At 41.1% G+C, this 22,992-nt stretch overlaps 2 pseudogenes; both read left to right on the top strand.

Moving 5' to 3' along the window:
- LOC101099461 overlaps positions 1 to 19,296 on the top strand; it is a 60,063-nt pseudogene extending 40,767 nt beyond the window's left edge.
- Positions 19,297 to 19,593: 297 nt separating this feature from the next.
- LOC109491376 lies at positions 19,594 to 21,242 on the top strand (annotated as a pseudogene).
- Positions 21,243 to 22,992: the final 1,750 nt, after the last annotated feature.

The following is a 22,992-nucleotide window of genomic DNA, read 5'->3' as shown; positions in this document are numbered from 1 at the left end:
TAAAAAAATTTTAATGTTTATTTTTGAGAGGGAGAGACACACAGAATGTGAGTGGGGGAGGGGCAGAGAGACACAGAATCTAAAGCAAGCTCCAAGCTCTAAGCTGTCAGCATAGAGCTTGACCTGGGGTTTATTTATTTATTTATTAAAAAAAATTTTTTTTTTCCAACGTTTATTTCTTTTTGGGACAGAGAGAGACAGAGCATGAACGGGGGAGGGGCAGAGAAAGAGGGAGACACAGAATCAGAAACAGGCTCCAGGCTCTGAGCCATCAGCCCAGAGCCCGACACGGGGCTCGAACTCACGGACCGCGAGATCGTGACCTGGCTGAAGTCGGACGCTTAACCGACTGCGCCACCCAGGCGCCCCATTGACCTGGGGTTTAAACTCACAAACTGCGAGATCATGCCCTGAGCCAAAGTCAGACACTTAACTGAGCCACCCAAGTGCCCCTATTTATTTATTTATTTATTTATTTATTTATTTATTTTTAAACATGAAAGAGTATCAGTGGCTATACCTTATAACCAAATATTTGCAATCGAATGGACAACTTTATTGCCAGTCTTCATTTTATGAAAAACAATCCCTATTTATTGGTTCCATGTGAAGTCATGACTATTGCTTTGACTGAGAATGAGTCCCTACTGCAATTAAGTATAAAAAATATTTTCCATAGAGTGTTGCCTGTATTATTTATTTATTTTTAATATTTATTTTTGACAGGCAGTGCACTCATGCATGTGGGGGAGGGGCATGGGGGGCAGAGGATCTGAAGCAGGCTCTGTGCTGACAGCAGAAAGCTCCATGCAGGGCTCGAATCCACAAATGAACGAGATCATGACCTGAGCTGAAGTCCGATGCTTAACTGAGCCACTCAGGCGCCCCTCTTTTGCTTTAGATTTTGACCTAAGCCTTTTTTCTCCAACCAGTCTCATTTAGGACAAAATTTCTTTTACCCTCAACAAAAATGTATTCTCATTTCTTAGATACTTCTTATATATCTCCTGCTTTACTGTGTATAGAATTGCTTTCGTTTAAAAAATTTTTAAATGTTTTATTTATATTTGAGAGAGAGCATGAATGGGGAAGGGGCAGAGAGAGACAGAGACAGAATCTGAAGCAGGCTCCAGGCTCTGAGCTGGCAGCACAGATCCCAGTGTGGGGCTTGAACTCGTGAACCACGAGATCATGACCTGAGGTGAAGTCAGGCACTTAACTGAGCCACCCAGGCGCCCCTAGAGTTGCTTTCCTTATTTCCACCAGTCTTAATTACATTCGGCAGAATTTTAACTCTTAGAAACCTTAGTCTCCAGTGAAAACTAAGTAGTAATCAATTGTGAACTGTTACACCAGAATTTTTTAGATGGCAAACTTATGAATCAATTAAGCACAAACCATCTTTTTAAAACAGATTTAAATATCTTAGTTTTTCTGCAATAAGCCCAAAGCACAAAGCTATGTTTAGTAAGAACTGCTTCAGCATTTCACCCAATTTGGAAAAGGCCTAAATATGTAATGAATTCAATCCAGTTTATCATCTAAGCAAAACCTTCAAGTTTCAGGTTTCCAAAGACCCTGAAAGCTATCTTAACAATTACCCATGAAAACTTTAAGGCAGACAAAATTAACCATCATTTTAAGCATCTTTTGCTGACAAACTGCAACAGAGATATTTATGAGCTTATCTGACCTTCAGTAAACCTAGGTAGAAAAAGTTTCATGTATTTAATATTGATAACTCTAAAGACATGTCTATCTTAATCAAACCAACAAACTTAAATTAGTTTAAATACAGAGTGTATATATATATATAATTTATTGTCAAATTGGCTCACATACAGTGTGTAAAGTGTGCTCTTGGTTTTTGGGGTAGATTTTCGTGCTTCATTGCTTACATACAACCCCCAGTGCTCATCCTAACAAGTGCCCTCCTCAATGCCCATCACCCATTTTCCCCTCTCCCCCACTCCCCCATCAACCCTCAGTTTGTTCTCTGTATTTAAGAGTCTCTTATGGTTTGCCTCCCTCCCTCTCTGTTTGTAACTACTTTTTCCCCTTCCCTTCCCCCATGGTCTTCTGTTAAGTTTCTCAAGATCCACATGAGTGAAAACATATGATATCTTTCTCTGACTTATTTCACTCAGCATACCTTCCAGGTCCATCCACGTTGCTGCAAATGGCATTTCATTCTTTCTCATTTCCAAGTAGTATTCCATTCTATATATAAACCACATCTTCTTTATCCATTCATCAGTTGATGGATATTTTAGCTCTTCCTATAATTTGGCTACTGTTGAAAGTGGTCCTATATACACTGGGGTACGTGTGCCCCTATGAATCAGCACTCCTGTTTCCTTTGGATATATTTCTAGTAGTGCTATTGCTGGGTCATAGGGTAGTTCTATTTTTAATTTTTTGAGGAATCTCCACATTGTTTTCCAGAGTGGCTGCACGAGTTTGCATTCCCACCAACAGTGCAAGAGAGTTCCCGTTTCTCTGCATCCTCACCAGTGTCTTTTGCTTCCTGAGTTGTTAATTTTAACCACTCTGACCAGTGTGAGGTGGTATCTCAGTGTGGTTTTGATTTGTATTTCCCTGATGATGAGTGATGTTGAGCATCTTTTCATGTGGAGCACTTCTATATATTGATTAGGGGTGTCTGCAAATTTGCCCAGATCCTTTTTTATTTTGCTTTAGAAAAAATCTTGCAAGGAAAATAGAATATGGACCTTCGAAGGGTGAAATTCACCATGAGGTACTTCAGTCAATGAATGTGCCTTCCTTTCAGGGGGAAAATTTCTCATCCCTGGGAATCCTGGATAAGAAGGACATGAAAGTCTAGTAGGTGGCTTTTCCTGAGAAGAGGCCTCAAGGGGCGAGTCTGCAAGTACTGGCCCTTCTGGATCTCTTGAAGGGGCTGGGAGGCTGACATCTCACTTACAGGTCTTACATTAGTCTGCCTGGGCCTGTAAAACAAAGAAGACTTGCACATAAGGAACTTCTGACCATTTATCCTCTCTTTTACAATATAGATATAATTGTAAGATAGTATTGTACTACTGCCCTTAGGAGGCCAGGATTCTCCCTCCTCCAGGCGATACTGAAGCCAAGCCTGGGAGCAAAAAAACTTCATGCACTTTTTTTTTTCTTTTGAGGATTTGTGGATCAAATCTTTCCCAGATTTTTAGGACACATTCCAGAGGAGTCCCCGTGGAGAAAGGTTTGTTTCCCATCTCATGATTCCTGTAGGAGTCTGTACCTATTAGAGAGGTGACTATGAAGGCATCCCTACCTATCAGCTCTCCCTTTTAGAATCAAGGTGTCCCTTGATCTGCCTTCCCCAAAGTGAGAGAATGGCTTAACACCTTGGGTTGAAGAAGGATTGGGCCAGCGGAAGTAGCCATTGTGACCCACTGCTTTAGTCCCAACCCAACCCTTCTTTCCCTCCTCTGGATCTTTCTAAATATTTTAAACCTTGAGTTTGGCGAGGTTAGTGATTCAAGACTTGTTATTTGTAAAGGTTACAGGTGCAAGCAAACAACTGGGATGATTATGGGGAGGGATATTCTGCTTATAGAGGAAGCTTCCCTGGGCTATGACCCTCCAGGGCTGGTCTCTATCCTTTTACATGTCTTGGGTGCCCAATGGAGACCATAGGGCACAGTCAGAATGCTGAATTTCCAGTCCTTGTATGAACCCCTCCCCTCCATGAACCTTTTATGTAGCAGAGAAAATCACTCATGACCTCATTCTTTGGAGATCCCTTTGTTGAGCCCTCATTTCTTGGTTGTGCTAATTTGCTTACACCCTCAGGTCATGGAATCCAGTCCATTCAGTCAATTATTTCCTTGCCTCACCCCCAAACACCCTTCCATCCTATATGTCTGATGTCCTATCAGCAGATGGGCCTCAATTGAAGGGTGTAATCCTCAAGACTTAGCAGCACTATAGTTCCTGACTTTTTCTTGTTGAAACAAGAAAGCCTCAGCAGGTGGTAGATCTGTGCTCCCATTATTAATGTTTAAAACCCAGGGGAGGGGCGCCTGGGTGGCTCGGTCAGTTAAGTATCTGATTTTTTGTCCACCGCTTTCTCTCCCTCAACTCCGCGCACCTCCCTCCTGCCAAGCTGTCTCCCTCCAACTGTGGAGATCCTTCTGCTGCTCAGATCAATTTTCTGAGCGTTCCAAGTAATCTGACCTCAATACAGCTGTGTTTGAGGGACATGGGAAGCCCAGGGTCCCTCTACTTCTCTGCCATCTTAACTCCTTCCCAGGAGAGCTATTTAAAATGCATGCTCAAGGGCACCTGGGTGGCTCAGTCGGTTGAGCGTCCAACTTCAGACTTCACTTTAGGTCACGATCTCACAGTTTGTGGGTTCGAGCCCCGCGTTGGGATCTGTGCTGACAGCTCAGGGTCTGGAGCCTGCTTCAGATTCTGTGTCTCCCTCTCTCTCTGTTCCTCCCCCACTCCTGCTCTGTCTCTCAAAATGAAAAAAATAAAAATAAAATGCATGCTTTTTAGTAGCATAGAAGTAATAACAAGAGAATCAGGTAAAAAGTAATGTAGGTTGCCTCTGAGGTTCAGAAAATAGGGGGACATGGAAGATTGGGGACATCTATCTTGATAAGAAGCCTTGTAAAAGTATTTGATTTTTTAAAAATATGTATCCATTTGGCAAAAATAAAAAAACAGCTGGGTAAGTGAGAGACTGGACTCAGGAATTGTTCCATGAGTGCCAATGAGATTGGACAATGGTTGGAAGGAGAGGTGGGATAGAGTGCTGGATTTTTATGGGAGGGTTTTGTTTTGATTTATGTAGTTTCATTTAACTTTTTTAAAAGGGAAGAATTACAGCATGTTTGTATGAAGGGTGGATGATCCAGTAGAGAGGGGGAAATGGATGATGCAGGTGAGGGGTCAATGTGTGCCCAAACTGAGGGGCAGCCTTAGACAGGAGGGGACCCTCCACCAACACTGTTGGGAAAGTGAGGGCACACATGCAGATGTGAGGGGGTATTTCTGGGGGGAGATGTTACCGTTATTTTTAATTCTTTTTTTAAAAGTTTATTTATTTAAGTAATCTCTACACCAATGTGGGGCTCCAGCTCACAACTCAACTTGGAGTTCAAGAGTCACATGAGCTGAGCCAGCCAGGCACCCCATTCTGAGTCCTTTTCTGACTGAAAAAAAAAAATGCTCATCACCTCAGGGTGGGTGGGAGCAGGAAGGGGGTGGAGGAGACTGAGAAGGGAGGAGAAAGTGAAAAGCAGCCCTCTCAGGAGGGATGACAGTGAGCTGACTGGGGAAATGGCATCTGGAGAGAGCAGAGCTGGGGCCCCTGAGCTGTGTGCTCACCACCTTAGAGAGAGTTCAAGTAGCAGGAGGATCTATAATAGAAGAAAATGCAACGAGATCTTTCTGGTGAGAAGATTTCAATCATTTTTACTTTGTCATTTATACTTTTAACATTTTATAATTTATATTCAGTGAATATGTATTATAATCAGAAAAAAATCTATATTTAAAATTTTCAGAAGGAAAGGAGATGAATAGAAAAATACATTTAGAAATTTGAGAGAGGACAGAAAATGACTGAAGGGAATAAAAGTAATACCATATCCACTGCACACATCAGCTGTGATCTAAGAGGGACTCAAAAGCCTGTTTTACTCCAAACACGCTCCCACAGAGTGGCAGGGTGCTTTGGGGTCAGGCATGTACTCCAGAAACCTCCATTAGAGGAGATGATGTAGAGAAGAAAGTCATCATTGTGGTCAGCAGCACACAGTAGCAGAAGCAGCAGCATATTACCACTGACTGGAGTACCAGAAATTGTGTTAAATACATTACAAACACTATTGCTCATCTGTTTAATTCTCAGATTATTTACAGACAGGGAACTGAGCCCTACGGAGCTTTAAGTAGCTCTGCCCTATGTCATGGCTTGTCAGAGCAGCCTTAGGATATGAGTCCAAGTCTATCTGATTCCGAGACTCAGGCTCTTTATGTCTGGAGTACAGTTGACTCTTCAACAACATGGGTTTGACCTATACAGGTCTACTTATACGTAGATTTTTTTGGATAAATACAGTACAGTACTATAAATGTATTTTCTCTTCGTTATGATTTTCTTAGTAACATTTTATTTTCTCTAGCTTATTTTAAGAATATACTATGATACATATAGGGGCACCCAGGTGGCTCAGTCGGTCAAGCAACCGACTTTGGCTTAGGTGATGATCTTGCTGTTCATCAGTTTGAGCCCCACATTGGGCTCACTGCTGTCAGTCAGCACAGAGCCTACTTGGGATGCTCTGTTCCCCTCTCTCTGCCCATTCCCTGCTTGCGCTCTCCCCCAAATAAAAAAGAAAAAGAAAAAAAGAATATACTATGATACATAGAATATACAAAATATGTGTTACTTCACCATTTATGTATATATAAGACTTTCAGACAACAGTAGGCTATTAGTAGCTATGTTTTGGGGGAGTCAGAAGTTACAGGCAGATTTTTGACTGAGCAGAGGTTGGGGCCCCTCACCCCACCTTGTTCAGGGGTCAACTGTATTTTATTTTTATAGAGAATGGCCACAGTTATTGCTCATTTTCACATTCCAAGGCCTGCACTAAGTATTTCATGTTCATGATCCCATATCACTCTTATATATAAGCCCAGCCTATGCCCTATGAGGCTAGATGGACTTAGAGCATCAGTGCATTCCCATTTTATTTTATTTTTTAAAAACATTTATTTATTTTTGAGAGATAAGCAGTACGAGTCGGGGAGGGGAAGAGAGAGAGAGGGAAACACAGAATTTGAAGCAGGCTCTAGGCTCTGAGCTGTCAGCACAGAGCCCAACATGGGGCTTGAATCCATGAACCATGAGATCATAAACTGAGTTGAAGTCGTCCACTTAACTGACTGAGTCATCCAGGTGCCTCAGTGCATTCCCATTTTATTATTATTATTATTTTAATTTTATGTGTCTTTAAAAATACTTTTGTTTTTCAATTTACATCCAAGTTAGTTAGCATATAGTGCTGTAATGGTTTCAGAAGTTGATTCCAGTGATTCATCCCCTATCTATAACACCCAGTGCTCATCCCAACAAGTATCTTCCTTAATGCTTCTTACCCATTTCGCCCATTCTCCCACCCACAAGCCCTCCAGCAACCCTCAGTTTGTTCTCTATATTTGAGTCTCTTATGCTTTGTCCCCCTCCCTGTTTTTATATTATTTTGCTTCCCTTCCATTATGTTCATCTATTTTGTATCTTAAATTCCTCATATGAGTGAAGTCATATATTTGTCTTTGACTAATTTTGCTTAGCATAATACCCTGTAGTTCCATTCCACATTGTTGCAAATGGCAAGATTTCATTCTTTTTGGTTGCCAAGTAATACTCCATTGTATATATATACACCACATCTCCTTTATCCATTCATTCATCTGTCTATGGACATTTGGGCTTTTTCCATACATTGGCTATTGTCGATAGCACTGCTATAAACATTGGGGTGCATGTGCCCCTTCGAAACAGCATACCTGTATCCCTTGGATAAATACCTAGTAGTGTATTGCTGGGTTGTAAGGTAGTTCTAGAGTAGCTACACCAGTTTGTACTCCCACCAGCTGTGCAAGAGAATTCGCCTATCTCTGCATCCTCTCCAACATCTGTCATTTCCTGAGTTGTTAATTTTTGCCTTTTTGATGGGTGTGAGGCGATATCCCATTGTGATTTTGACTTGTATTTCCCTGATGATGAGTGATGTTGAGCATGTTTTCATGTGTCTGTTAGCCATCTGGATGTCTTCTTTGGAGAAGTGTCTGTTCATGTCTTCTTCCCATTTCTTCCCTATATTATTTGTTTTTTTGGGTGTTGAGTTTGATAAATTTTGAATACTAAATTTATAAATTTTGGATACTAACAATTTTTCTGATATGTCATTTGCAAATATCTTCTCCCATTCTGTTGGTTGCCTTTTAGTTTTGCTGATCATTTCCTTCACCATGGAGAAGCTTTTTATGTTGATGAGGTCCCAATAGTTCATTTTTGCTTTTGTTTCCCTTGCCTTATGTGTTAAGAAGCTGGTGCGGCCAAGGTCAAAGAGGTTTTTGCCTACTTTCTCCTCTAGGATTTTCTTCCTGTATTGCAGTTAGGTCTTTCATCCATTTTGAGTTTATTTTTGTGTGTGACATAAGAAAGTGGTCCAGGTTCATTCTGCATGCCCTGTACAGTTTTTCCAACACCACTTGCTGAAGAGACTGTCTTTATTCCATTGGGTATTCTTTCCTGCTTTGTCAAAGATTAGTTTGCCATACATTTGTGGGTACATTTCTGGGTTCTCCATTCTGTTCCATTGACCTATGTGTCTGTTTTTGTGCCAGTACCATACTGTCTTGATGATTACAGCTTTGTAATAAACCTTGAAGTCCAGGATTGTTGTGCCTCCAGCTTAGGGTTTGTTTTTTTTTTAATTTTTTTTAGGGTTGCTTTGGCTTTTTGGGATCTTCTGTGGTTCCATGCAAATTTTAGGATTGTTTGTTCTAGCTCTGTGAAGAATGCTGGTGTTATTTTGATAGAGATTGCATTGAATGTATAGATTGCTTTGGGTAGTATTGACATTTTAGCAATATTTATTCTTTCAATCCAGGTGCATGGAATATTTTTCTATTTTTTTTGTGTGTGTCTTCTTCAATTTTTTTCATAAACTTTCTATAGTTTTCCGTGTATAGATTTTTCACCTTTTTGGTTAGGTTTATTCCTTAAGTATTTTATGGGTTTTGGTGCTATTGTAAAAGGGATTGATTCCTTGATTTCTCTTTCTTTTTCTTTATTGTTGGTATATAGAAGTGCAACCGGTTTCTGCACATTGATTTTAAATCCTGTGATTTTGCTGAATTCATGGATCAGTTCTAGCAGTTTTTTGGTGTAATCTTTTGGGTTTTCCATATGGAGTATCATGTCATATGCGAAGGGTGAAAGTTTGACTTCTTCCTTGCCAATTTGGATACATTTTATTACTTTGTGTTTTCTGACTGCTGAGGCTAGGACTTTCACTACTATGTTGAATAACAGTGGTGAGAGTGGACATTCCTGTCATGTTCCTGACTTTAGGGGGAAAGCTCTCAGTTTTCCCCCACTGATGATGATATTAGTGGTAGGCCTTTCATATATGGCTTTTATGATCTTGAGATATGATCCTTCTATTCCTACTTTCTTGAGGGTTTTTATCAAGAAAGGGTGCTGTATTTTGTCAAATGCTTTCTCTGCATCTATTGAGAGGACCATGTGGTTCTTGTCCTTTCTTTTATTGATGTGATGTATCACATTGATTGTTTTGCAGATATTGAACCAGCCCTGCATCCCAGGTATAAATCCCACTTGGTCGTGGTGAATTCTTTTAATGTATTGCTGGATCCAGTGGGCTAGTATCTTGTTGAGAATTGTTGCATCCGTATTCATCAGGGAAATTGGTCTGTAGTTCCCTTTTTTAGTGGAGTCTTTGGTTTTGGAATCAAGGCAATTTTTTATTACTAATTCGATTTCTTTACTGGTTATGGGTCTGTTCAAGTTTTCTATTCTTGTTTCGGTTTTGGTAGTTTATATGTTTCTTGGAATTTTTCCATTTCTTCCAGATCGCCCAATTTATTGGCATATAATTGCTGATAATAGTCTCTCGTTATTGTTTGTAGTTCTGCAGTGTTGGTTGTGATCTCTCCTCTTTCATTCTTGATTTTATTTTTTTGGGTCCTTTTCTTTTTCTTTTTGATCAAACTGGCTAGGGGTTTATCAATTTTGTTAATTCTTTCAAAGAACCAACTCTTGGTTTTATTGATCTGTTCTACTGTTTTGTTTTTTTTGTTTGATAGCATTGATTTTTGTTGTAATCTTTATTATTTCCTGCATTCTGCTGGTTTTAGGTTTTATTTACTGTTCTTTTTCCAGCTCTTTAAGGTGTAAGTTAAGGTTGTGTATCTGAGACCTTTCTTTCTTCTTTAGAAAGGCCTGGATTCTATATACTTCCCTCTCATGGCCACCTTTGCTGCGTCCCATAGGTTTTTGGCTGTGGTGTTATCATTTTCATTGGTTTCCCTGTACTTTTTAATTTCCTCTTTAACTTCTCGATTAGCCCATTTATTCTTTAGTAGGATATTCTTTAGTCTCCAAGTATTTGTTGTATTTCCAATTTTTTTTCATCTGGTTGATTTCAACTCTCATAGCGTTGTGGTCTGAAAATACATGCAAGATATGATCTTGATATTTTTGTACTTGTTGAGGGCTGAATTGTGACACAGTATGTGATCTATTCTGGAGAATATTCCATGTGCACTCTAGAAGAATGTGTATTCTGCTGCTTTAGGATGAAATATTTTGAATATATCTGTTAAGTCTATCTAGTCCAGTGTGTCATTCAAAGCCTTTGTTTCCTTGTTGATTTTCTGCCTAGATGATCTGTCCATTGTTGTAAGTAGGATGTTGAAGTCCCCTACTATTATGGTATTATCAATGAGTTTCTTTATATTTGTGATTCATTGATTTATATATTTGGGTTTTCTACGTTGGGGGCATAAATGTTTACAATTGTTAGGTCTTCTTGGTGGAAAACCTCCTAATTAGGATATAATGCCCTTCTTCATCTCTTGTTACAGTCTTTATTTTAAATTCTAGATTGTATGATATAAGTATGGTTACTTTGGCTTTCTTTTGGCAACCATTAGCATGATAGATGGTTCTCCATCCCCTTACTTTCTATCTGAAGGTGTCTTTAGGTCTAAAATGGGTTTCTTGTAAACAGCATATAGATGGATCTTATTTTCTTATCCATTCTGTTACCCTACGTCTTTTGATTGAAGTGTTTAGTCCATTGACATTTAGAATGAGTACCGAAAGATATGAATTTATTGCCATTGTATTGTCTATAGAATTGGAGTTTCTGGTGGTGTTCTCTGGTCCTTTCTGGTCTGTTACTTTTTGGTTTTTTGTTTTGTTTTGTTTTGTTTTGTCTTTTCTCCCCTCAGAGACTCCCCCTTAAAATTTCTTTAATGGTCACAAACTCCTTTAGTTTTTGTTTGTCTGGGAGACTCTATCTCTCCTTACATTTTGAATGACATCCTTCCTGGATAAAGAATTCTGACTGCATATTTTCCCCATTCAGCACTTTGAATATATCCTGCCACTCCTTTCTTGCCTGCCATGTTTCTGCAGATAGGTTTGCTGCAAACCTAATCTGTCTTCCCTTGTAAGTTAAGGACTTCTTTTTCCCTTGCTGCTTTCATGATTCTTTCCTTGTCTGTGTATTTTGTGAACTTGACTATGATATGCCATGTTGATGGGCAGTTTTTGTTGAAACTAATGGGAGTTCTCTGAGTTTCCTGGATTTTGATGTCTGTTTCTCCAGGTTAGGAAAGTTTTCCACTCTGATTTGTTCACATAAACTTTCTACCCCTTTTTCTCTCTCTTCATCTTCTGGGACCTCTATGTTTCATGTTATTCATTTTTAATGAGTCACTGAGTTATCTAATTCGTATATCATGCTCTTTTGCCTTAATTTTCTTCTTTTTTCTGCTTCATTATTCTCCATAAATTTGTCCTCTATATCATTGATTCGCTTCTCTGCTTCATCCATCCTTGCTGCCATAGCATCCATTTGAGATTGCATGTCAGTTATAACATTTTTAATTTCATCCTGACTAGATTTTACTTCCTTTATCTCTGCAGAAAGGGATCCTATGCTTTTTTTCAACCCCAGCTAGTATTCTTATTATCATGATTCTAAATTCTGGTTCAAACATCTTGCTTTTATGTGTGTTGATTAAGTCCCTGGCTGTCATTTATTTCTGTTCTTTTTTGGGGGTGAATTCCTTCATTTCATCATTTTGGAGGAAGAAAAAGAATTAATAAAATTAAAATTAAAATGAAAAACAACTAACTGATGCTAGATCCTAGATGTGTTCTGCTCTGGTTGTTGAAAGAACTTGGTATAACAGAGAAAAACAGGAAAGAAAAAAAAGGAAAAAAAGTAAAAAAAAGGTAAGAAAACGTTTGAAAACTTTAAAAATGAATACAATAAAATAGGATAAAATGAAATATGAAAGTAAAATAGAATAAAGAAATTTACAAGAAATTAAAAATATAGTAGAAAAATATTAAAGAGAAATATTTTTTATAAAAGCAGAAAATAAAAATATTTTTTTTCTCTTTCTGTATTTAAGAATAAGAAAAGGAAAAAAATACCAGTGAACAGAATTAATAAGATTGAAATTACATCCAGTTTCCCCCAGAAGTCAAACTATGAAGCACTTTATAGTCTGTAAACTAAGCAGGCAGAGAGACTTGCGTTCCTTTAGAGCATGGGTGGTGCAGTTGGATGGGGCTTGGTGTAATGGCTCTATACTCCACTAGATGGAGCTTCTTAGCTTAGTGGGGTGGATTGTTGTGGCATCTGTATGTGTGTATGTGCCTGCCCAGAAAAGCTGAAAATGGTGTCTCCCAGCTACCCAGTCTTTAGCATCAGAACTCTGTCCTCTCATTGACTGGCAGTCAAGCATCCCTCCTTTGTCTCTGGCTTCCATCCACTCCCCACTTTTACACTGTCCACGACCAAGCCATCAGCCTGCCAGGTGGCACCTCCCTCCTGAATTTTATCTCAGATGGGGCTGTGTCTCCAAACCCCTCACTTCTGATGGCCCTGCAGCTTTGACCTGCTCCAACCCTCTGGAGGAGGGTCTCAGCAAACAATGGCTGGGTGCCAGCCCACCCCCGAGGAATGTTCCAATGATTATGTAGCAGCAGCATTTCAGGGATTATGGTAAATCACAACACACATCTGGCATGAGGCTTCACCACCCTCTAATGTCCTTGTTCCAACACCAGCAAATGTGACTGTTCTCTGGGGTCCACTGGGGCCTTTGCCTATAGGGAGGCCACATAGCTTCTACCAAATGTCCTCTCAGCAGGGGAACTGTCTCTCCCCGTGTGGCCTGAGGACCCCTCAGACCTTGCTATCTGCTCCTGGGGGTTTGTCTTTCCCACCAGAGCTCCACCAGGAATCAAGCTATGGAGTTTCAGACTCTGCACTCCCCTGTTTATAGAGTCCTAGTGCTATTTAAACCCTTTCCTCTCTCCTTTCTGCTTTCTCCATTTCTTGGTCAGTCCCTTATGGGTGTTTCCACTCTTTCTCTTTCTCTTTCTCTTCAGCTGCTTTCAGGGGGAGTGCTTTTCCTGTACTCTGCCCCCTGTCTCTGTCCTCTCTCTGCAAGAAAAAGCAGCTCCCTACCCTTCCCAGCTTCTCTCTCCCCTAGTTTACCTTTTGTGCTGTGTATCTACTGAGTTCTGTGGCTCAAGTTATGCAGATTGTTGTGTTAATCCTCAGATCAATTTTCTAGGTGTGCAAGATGGTTTGGTATCGATTTGGCTGCATTTCAGGGATGAGAGAAGTAGAAAACTTCCATGCTGCTCCACCATCTTGGTCCATCTCTCTCAGTGCATTCCCATTTTAGATCACACAAGTGATATGAATTCCATTGAGAATCCTGACGAGAGCATTTTCTTCATTAATCTGTATCTAGAGAGAGAGTGTGTGTATGTGTATGTGTATGTGTGTGTGTGTTGGGGGGGTTGTATAATATAATGTGTGTTTCCAACTAGAGTCCCCATTTAGAGCTGGCATTTGGTTTATCAGGAAAACAGTGCAGATGACAGACTATATATTTCTGTACTCTTCTCTCCCATTAACTATCAGAGAGCACTGGATACATCTCAGATGGGCACCCAGGTGTCCCCTCTCCCTGACTCTCTACCCTTCGTTCCTTGTTTACTCACATATTCAACTTTCTAGCTTTATTCTGCTGCTTCATTTAATGCTTGCTCACAAGCAGCAATTTCCATTTTCCTAGGTCTCCATGTTCCTCACAGTAGACACCTTCAAGAAAAATTATCCTCTTTCAAGCTGGTGTGGATTGTCACTCACAACACAGCACTGATTGCAGAGAAAGCCTCACCCCCAGTGAGTGAGGGGAGGTGTATAAGGGGTGAAAAGGGCAAGGAATTCAAACCTTCCACATCCCAACAACCTTATAAATTGGGGGATTATTACTCTCAGTTTATAGATCAAGTAAGCTTAGTAATGATAAGTGATTTGCCTAAATCTTACAGAAGTATTAAAGGCCACATTCAAATTCAGACCAGTCTTACCCCAAAATCCATTTCCCCCTCATTCCTCATCCCTCATGAGCCAATATTATTGGCAGCAACCAGGGAAGAAACTTCCTGTGTATGTGTGGGTGTTCCTAGAATTTCTATATAAGAAGGGCTTTGGAGCAGCAATCTGGCTGGAACAGAGTGTGGCTAAGAGAGTTGTCTTGAAGTTGCATTTGTTGAGAAAGCTTGTGCTATTTACTTAGAAAGTTTTGCTTATTTGGGGTAGCGTAGGGGAAAGCTGATAGAGATCATGGTGGTGGAGGCAATAAACCCTCTCAAGATACCCCCTGGCTTCTCCATTGTGCTTTTGAATTCTTTTATTAAGTGTGTACATCTTATTTCCAATGATATTGAAGAATCTAGTTGACAGGAGACAGAGTGGAGGACTGTGATTCCCAGTAGGTCCTCATCACCTGAGTCCATTAGTAGTGACAATGAAGAGCTGGAAGTGCTGGGCCCCCATGCCTGGGTTCCAGGAAAAGGAACTTAGTTTTTCCTTCATCTCCTGTGACCCAGTTCCTTATAGAAGTCAAGTAGCATCTTTCTCTTCTTTTGGGGGCTTGGTCATTTACTGCTTTCTTGTCAGTACTGTGATGATTTTAAGAAGATGGTTTTTGTGTTTTGCATTGTATTTTTAGCTGTTTTCAGTGGGCAATTTTTCCATATGATAGTCCACCTTTTTCATAAATGAAAAATCAAAGGCAAGATGGTTCAGGATAAAGATCACCGGTCCTAGAGTACAAAACCAGAACCTGTGTTTTAACACATAATTTGTTAAGTGTTTTACAAGTGCATGGGATTTTAATGTTTATTTTTTGAAAAGATAATTCTTGCACACACACAAGGAAATTACAAAAGATATGTAAGAAATACATATGTCACACTGTTCATACATTGCATGACATTCTCCAGCCACCCAGGTCACCTACCCAGAAACTACCACAGTTAGCAATTTCTTACTTCTCTTCCCAGAAAACTAAATCTATGTGCTAATGTATATTCTTAAGCAAATAAAAGAGCTGAAGCCACATAGCTTTGGAGAACATATCTGCAAATCACATAAGTGAAAAAGTACTTGTATCCAGAATATATAAACAACCCCTAAAGCTCAACAATAAGAAAACAACCTAATTAAAAAATGGGCAAAAGATCTGAAGACACCTCACAAAGAAGTATACAGATGGTGAATAAGTACATGAAATGATGTTCAACAATAATGCGATACCACACACAGCTATTAAAGTGACAAAACTAGGGGAACCTGGATGGCTCAGTCAGTTAAACCTCAGACACTGGGGAGCCTTCTTGGAATTCTCTTCCTCGTTCTCTCTCTTTCTCTCTCTATGCCCCTCCTCCATTCATGCATGTGCATGCATGTATGCCCTCTCTCTCAAAGTGAATAAATAAACTTAAAAAAATTAAAATGGCAAAACTAAAAAAAAAAAAAAAACAAACTGGTGGTACCTATTGCTGGAAAGCATGTGGAGCAGCATGAATGCTCATTCATTACTGGTAGTAATGTAAAACATGGTACAAACATTTTGGAAGACAGTTTGGAATTTTTTTTAAGTTTATTTATTTTCAGAGAGAGCAAGCATGAGCAGGGGAGGGGCAGAGAGAAGGAGAGACAGAATCCTAAGCAGGGTCATTGATATCTGCACAGAGCCCAATTTGGGGCTGGAACTCACAAACCTGTGAGATCATAACCTGAGCTGAGATCAAGAGTCAGATGCTAAATGGACTGAGTAACCAAGGCGCCCCTGGAAGTTTTTTTGTTTTGTTTTGTTTTGCTTTGTTTTGTTTATAAACAGCAATGTAGGGGTGCCTGGATGATTCAGTCAGTTGAGCATCTGACTCTTGGTTTCAGCTCAGGTCATGATCTCATAGTTCGTGAGTTTGAGCCCCACGGCGGGCTCTGCGTTGGCAGTATTGGAGCCTGCCTGGAATTCTCCATTTCCCTCTCTTTCTGCCCCTCCCCTGCTTGTGCTCTCTCAAAAATAAACATTAAAAAAAAAGCAACATAGACTTTCCATATGACCCAGCAATTCTACTCCTAGTCTGAAAGTTTATATTTACAAAAAATCTGCAGGTGGATGTTTATAGCAGCTTTATTCATGATCACCAAAAACTAGAAACAGTAGATGAATGGACAAAACAAACTGTGGTATATGTGGTACCATGAAAAACTATTAAGTGATCAAAAGGGATAAGCTATCAATCCATGTCACAACATGGATGAATCTTAAGTGCATTTTGCTAAGTGAAAGTAGTATGAGAAGGTTATATGTTGTAGGATTCCATTTATGTGATATTCTAGATAAAGCAAAACTTGGGGGGGGCGGGGAAGATCAGTGACTACCTAGGGTTTGCAAAGGGTAGGGTTGACTAGTTGGAGCACAGAGATTTTAGGACCATGAAGCTATACAGTATGGTTCTGTAGGGATGGATACACAAACCTATTCATGTATCAAACCCATAAAACAGGGGCACCTGGATGGTTTAGTCTATTGAGCTTCTGACTTTAGCTCAGGTCATGATCTCAGGGTCTGAGTTCAAGTCCTTCATCAGGCTCACTGCTGTCAGCACAGAGGCTGCTTAGGATACTCTGTCTCCCCTTTCTCTGTCCCTCTCCTCATTCTCTCTCTCTCTCTCTAATATATATATATGTATGTGTGTATACATATTACATGGACATATATATATTAAATGAAACTGTATGACTGAAGACGAAAGGAACTGTACATAAATAAGCACAGGTTAACAATTCTGAAATGATTGTAAACGTATGCTGGGATTGACACTAAGTAAAAGAATTGGTGGACTGTGCGAGCCAAGTTTCTTGTTGTTATGGGAGGATACAGATAAACAAAGGGTGAGGCTATACGGACAGAAACATATATGTATAGGCCGAGTGGGCAGGCAAGACTGCGCCCAGGTTTCATGGCGCCCTTTGACAGCCGCGCCTTAGGCGGGCGGGTGTAAGGGGAGCGGTGGCTCAAATGGCTGCCTCTCTCCATCCCAGCGGCACCCGCGGCTTTCGGGCCCAGCAACCTGAAATAAAAACAGAAAAAGAAAACGCTTTAAAATCTTAGAAAAGGAGAGAGAGGGAAAAGTCAATCTCCTCCGAAAACCCGCGGGAAGTCATTTTGCCTCTTCCCGCCTGTCCCAGCCCGCTGCAGCCACACCTTGGCGTCTGTCGGTCCCGGTCGGTGGGTCCGAGTGGTGAGCAGCCAGCCTACCCACGCCCACGCGCCTCTGCTCTGGCAGTCCGGTCACGCCTCGTGGCCGCCCCTCCGGCGCTCCAAATGTCTGCCTTGCCTTTTTCTGAAGGGCCCCCAGTGGGAGGCGGCTGCGTGCTCTCCAGTTAGCTCCAACCAATATTTGGTTTCCCCCTCTTCCCCTGGCTGCTGTAATCTTAAACTGCCAAAGCTTAGACAAACGCATGCCCTTCCCCAGCCCCCGCCCCGGCCACCGTGAGAACCATTTGGTGGCCTCTTTAAGAATTTTTATAATTTGGAGAAGAGTCTCTGTTTTAATACGTTATTTTTTTCTGTTTTTGAAATTGGAGCTTTATTATTATTAATGTTTATTTATTTTTGAGAGACAGAGTGTGAGCCGGGTAGAGACAGAGAGAGAGGGAAACAGAATTGGAAGTAGGCTCCAGGCTCTAAGATGTCAACACAGAGCCTGATGCTGGGCTCAAACTCACTAACCACAGGATCATGATCTGAGCTGAAGTCCCACGCTTAACTGACTCAGCCACCCAGGCGCCCCTAAAATTTGGAACTTTAGACCAGGACAGCCTGCAAATTACAAACTCCCAGAGAGGGCCATATTGTTTTTGAGAGCCTTTTGTCTTGGCTTGTCACTCTCCAATGAGCTATCTCTGAACTCCTCTTTCCAGTCCTCTGTCTCCCTGAGCCTAACCCAGTGTCTCTTAGCTTCACTTTGCCATCTGTCACCGGGTAGCCACATCTCTGAGAAGAGCCCTCCTTGTCCAGTGTGGTCCCTCAAAGTTTTCCCATGGGGCTTGGGGTGGTGGGGGTGGGGGAGATGAACACTGAGGCTAGCAAGTAGGTACCCCACAGCCTCCCTGTTCCGTGGGTGACCTGCATTTGGACATCACTGAGGCCATGCTCTACGAAGAGTTCAGTCCTGCAGGGCCTGAGCTGTCCATCCAGGTCTTTGGATACATGACTACCAGCCGCTCTCTGGGTTATGCCTATGTCAACTTCCAGTGGCCTGCTGATGCCAAGGCAGACACCCTGAACTTTGATGTGATTAAGGGAAAGCCAATTCACATCATGTGGTCTCAGAGGGATTCTTCTCTGAAGAAACCTGGGGTGGGAAACATCTTCATTAAGTACCTGGACAAATCTATACATAAAAAGGCATTTTATGATACTTTTTCTGCTTTCGGAAACATTCTGTTTTGAAAGGTGGTGTGTGAGGAGAACAGCTTTAAGGGTTATGACTTTGCCCATTTCACGACCCAAGAGGCTGCTGACAAGGCCATCGAGAAGATGAACGGCATGTTCTTCAATGACAGCAAAGTGTTTGTGGGCAGATTCAAGTTGTGAAAAAATCGGGAAGCCGAGCTTGGAGCCAAAGCCAAGGAATTCACCAATATTTATATCAAAAACTTTGGGGAAGAGGTTGATAATGATAGCCTGAAAGAGTAGTTAGGCAGTTTGGTAAGATCCTACGTATCAAGATGATGAGTGATCCTAGTGAGAAATGCAGAGTTTGGCCTTGTGAGTTACAAAAAAGACGAGGATGCCAATAAGGCCATCAAAAAAATGAATGGATAATAAATCAGTGGGAAAATCATTTTTGTAAGCTGTGCACAGAAGAAAGTGGAATGGCAGGCTGAGTTAAAACAGACATTTGAAAAGCTCAAATGAGAGAATTAGTCGATATCAGGGGGTAAATCTCTACATTAATAACTTGGATGACACCACTGATTACGAGAAATTAAGAAGAGTTTTCTCCTTTTTTTAAAGTTTATTTTTATTATATAAAAACAGGGAGGGGGACAAAACATAAGAGACTCTTAAATATGGAGAACAGAGGATTACTGGAAGGGTTGTGGGAGGTGGGATGGGCTAAATGGGTAAGGGGCGTTAAGGAATCTACTCCTGAAATTATTGTTGCACTATATGCTAACTTGGATGTAAATTTAAAAATTAATTAATTAATTTAAAAAAGAATAAAAATGCTATTATCTTGTTAGGATTTGGGGACAAGGATATAATAAAGCATAATAATAGTAAAACAAAAAAAGTTTATTTTTATTTATTTTGAGAGAGAGAGCAAGCAGAGGAGGGGCAGAGAGAGGAAGACAGAATCCCAAGCAGGCTCTGTGCTGTCAGCATAAAGCTCAACAGGAGGAAGGGAGGGGGTTGAACTCACCAACCGTGACATCATGAACTAAGCAAAGTCAAGAGTCAGATGCTCAACCAACTGAGCCACCCAGGTGCCCCAAGAGTTTTCTCTTTTTGGATCAATCACCAGTGCTAAGGTAATGCTGGAGGGTTTGGCTTTGCTTATTTCCTAAAGAGGCAACCAAAGTAGTCAATGAGATGAATGGATGCACCCTGGGCTCCAAGCCACTGTTATGTGGCTTCCCAGAGGAAGTCAGAGGGAAGAGGCTCACCTGACCAACCTGTATATGCAGCAGGTGGTTGGAATGAGAGCACTTCCTGCCAATGCCATCTTAAATCAGTTTTAGCCTGCAGCTCATGGTTACTTTGTGCCAGCATTTCCAACAGGCTCAGAGAAGACCTCCGTACTATACACCCCATATTAGCACAGATGAGGTTTAATTCATGCTGGCAACAAGGTGGGAGACCTCAAGTCTTCCAAGGAATGCCAAGTGCTATCTGCCAGGCTGGACCTTGTCCAGCTCTTCACCATTTGACTACAACTGGTAATGCTCTGGCCTTTTGTGACCCCTGGGGTCTGAGTGCCCAGACCCCTTGGTGGGGCTGGTGCCACCCAGTAAGGGCTGACTGCTGCCAATCTGAAGGTGTTCCTGTAACTGTGCAGATCTCAGCACCTTGTACTGCTGTTGCTGCTGCTCCTTGGGCTGCTGCACCTTACAAATACACCTCCAGTGTCTGTAGCCCTAATCCTGCCATCCAGCCTCTGCAGGGACCCCAGCCTATGGCCCATGTGCAGGAGTAGGAACCCCTGACTGCCTCCATGCTGACTGCACACTCCCCCTCCTCCCTGCTCCCTGGGAACAGAAGCACATGCTGAGATAATGTTTGTTCCCACTCATCCAAACAGTGCATTCAAACTTGGCTGGAAAGATTGTAGGAATGCTGCTGAAGGTTGACAGCTTTGAGCTGCTGCACAAGCAGGAGTCCCCCAAGTCTCTCTGCTTCAAGGTGGATGAAGCCGTGGTGGTTCTACAACCTTATGCCAAGAAACAAGCTGCCCAGAAGGTGGGTGCTGTTGCTGGTTCTACCTCTTAGACAAGGAAAAACTGATTCAAAAGCCAAATAATCCTTCACGAAAGGTTTGAAGGCTCAAGGTTTGTAGATTTCCTAGTTTGTTCTACGGACCTCAACAGTAAAAACAGAAAATTGGAAATTCAATAGGTCATTTTATATCAAAAGGTCAATTATGAAGTACCTAGAAATTTTCACTTAAAGGAAGATAGTCTCTGGGTTCTGCTATGGCCCAGACTTTCTGCCCTGCCCCCCCCCCCATTGTGGGTTTTATTTTTTTCACCCAGGAATTGGTTTTATTTGATGTACCCAAATTTCTCAATAAAGAAAAAAATCTCCATATAGATGTAATGACAGAATGTAATAAGTGCTCAAAAAATAAAATCATGGTGGGGTGGGGCACCTGGCTCAGTTGGTGGAGCATGCAACTCTTGGTCTTGGTATTGTGAGGTCAAACCCCACACTGTGTGCAGAGATTGCTTAAAAATAAAAAAAATCTTAAAAAAAAACGAAAAAAGGGGGCGCCTGGGTGGCGCAGTCGGTTAAGCGTCCGACTTCAGCCAGGTCACGATCTCGCGGTCCGTGAGTTCGAGCCCCGCGTCGGGCTCTGGGCTGATGGCTCAGAGCCTGGAGCCTGTTTCCGATTCTGTGTCTCCCTCTCTCTCTGCCCCTCCCCCGTTCATGCTCTGTCTCTCTCTGTCCCCAAAATAAATAAATGTTGAAAAAAAAAATTTAAAAAAAAAAAAAAAAAGAAAAAAAAAAACCACACGGGGACTCAGGAGACAGCAGGAAGAACTCCCAATGGTCAAAGCCAGAACAATTTTACAAACAAAATAAAGAAATATTAAATTATAGGCCAAAGTATAAAATAAATATCTATGAGTCCACAGTGATATAAATGACCCAATGGAAAGGATAGATAAATCTCCCATACAGAAGAATTCAAAATAATTTATGTGGATACTCTGCCCTGAAGAAAGTGGACCATAATTCCTTGCCCATAATGACTTATTTCCAGGGTATGGTATGGAAAGAGACAAGTAAAAAGTAACTTTATAGCATAGAAACCTGGGAAACACTGGCCTGGTAAAGCGAGATGAAGAGTGAACCCCAAAAGACATGTCTATGCCTTAACCCCAGAATCTGTGAATGGCAAATTCTTTGGAAAAATGGTCTTTGCCATTTTTAAGTTATTTTGCCATATTTAAGTTAAAGATCTTGAGATGAGGAGATCGTCCTGGATTCTTCAGGTGGACCTTATATTCAAAGACAAACGGCCTTATAACAGACACAGAAGAAACATAAGGAAGGTGATATGAAGAAGGAGGCAGAGATCTGAGTAGTGCAGTCTCAAGCCAAAGAAAGAATGCCCAGGAGTGCTGGGCAGCTGCCAGAAGCTAGAAGACACAAGGAATGGAGCATCCAGAGCATCCAGAGAGAGGACAGTCTTGTTGACACTTTGATCTCAGAATTCAGGCTTCCAAAACTGTGATAGAATAATTTTCTGTTGTTTTAAGTCAATGAATGTGTGGTACTTTGTTTCAGTTGCCACAGGAAACAGTGATAAATCAAGTTGGTATTATGTGCTTTGATATGTTGTGAGAATGGCACTTCACCTGTCCCCAAACCCATATACCCTGTGATCAAAACTTCAACTGAACTCGAGAGAGATTCTACTGTATACCTCACCAGTACTCCTTAAATATGTCAAGGTTATAAAACAAAACAAAACAAAACAAAAAAAAAACAAACCAGGAAAATCTGAGAAACTGTCATAGTCAGAGGAAGCTAAGGAGACATGAAAAGGACCAAATGATAGAATCCAAGAAAGGAGGGGTGCCTGGCTGGCTCAGTCAGAAGAACATGGAACTCTTGATCTCTGGGTTGAGTTCCAGCTCCAAGTTAGGTGTAGAGATTACTAAAAACAAACAACAAACAAACTTAAAGGAGAAAAAAAAAAAAAAAAAAAAAAAAAAAAGAATCCAGGAAAGGAAAAGGGACATTAGGGAAAAGCTAATGAAATCCAAATAAAGAATGCTGTTTAGTTAATAATAATGTATCAGTATTGCTTCGTTAGGTATGAAAAATGTACCATGGTAATAGGTTAATAATAGGGGAAATAAATGTGGGATGTATGGAAATTCTTTATTATCTTTGCAACTTCTCTGTAAATCTAAAACTATTCTAAAATAAAAGGTTTATTTTAAAAAAGGACACCCAGGAAAAGGATAGGGAGTGAAGAAAACATCTATTTTTCCATTTACCTGTGTGTTGCTACTGCAGGGCAGTAAAGAAGGGTTGTGGTGGGGCGCCTGGGTGGCGCAGTCGGTT

Source organism: Felis catus, chromosome B2 (genome assembly GCF_018350175.1).
Source record: "Felis catus isolate Fca126 chromosome B2, F.catus_Fca126_mat1.0, whole genome shotgun sequence".
Lineage (NCBI taxonomy): Eukaryota > Metazoa > Chordata > Mammalia > Carnivora > Felidae > Felis > Felis catus.
Note: the sequence above shows the minus strand (reverse complement) of the source record. Positions and strands in the feature narration are given on the sequence as shown.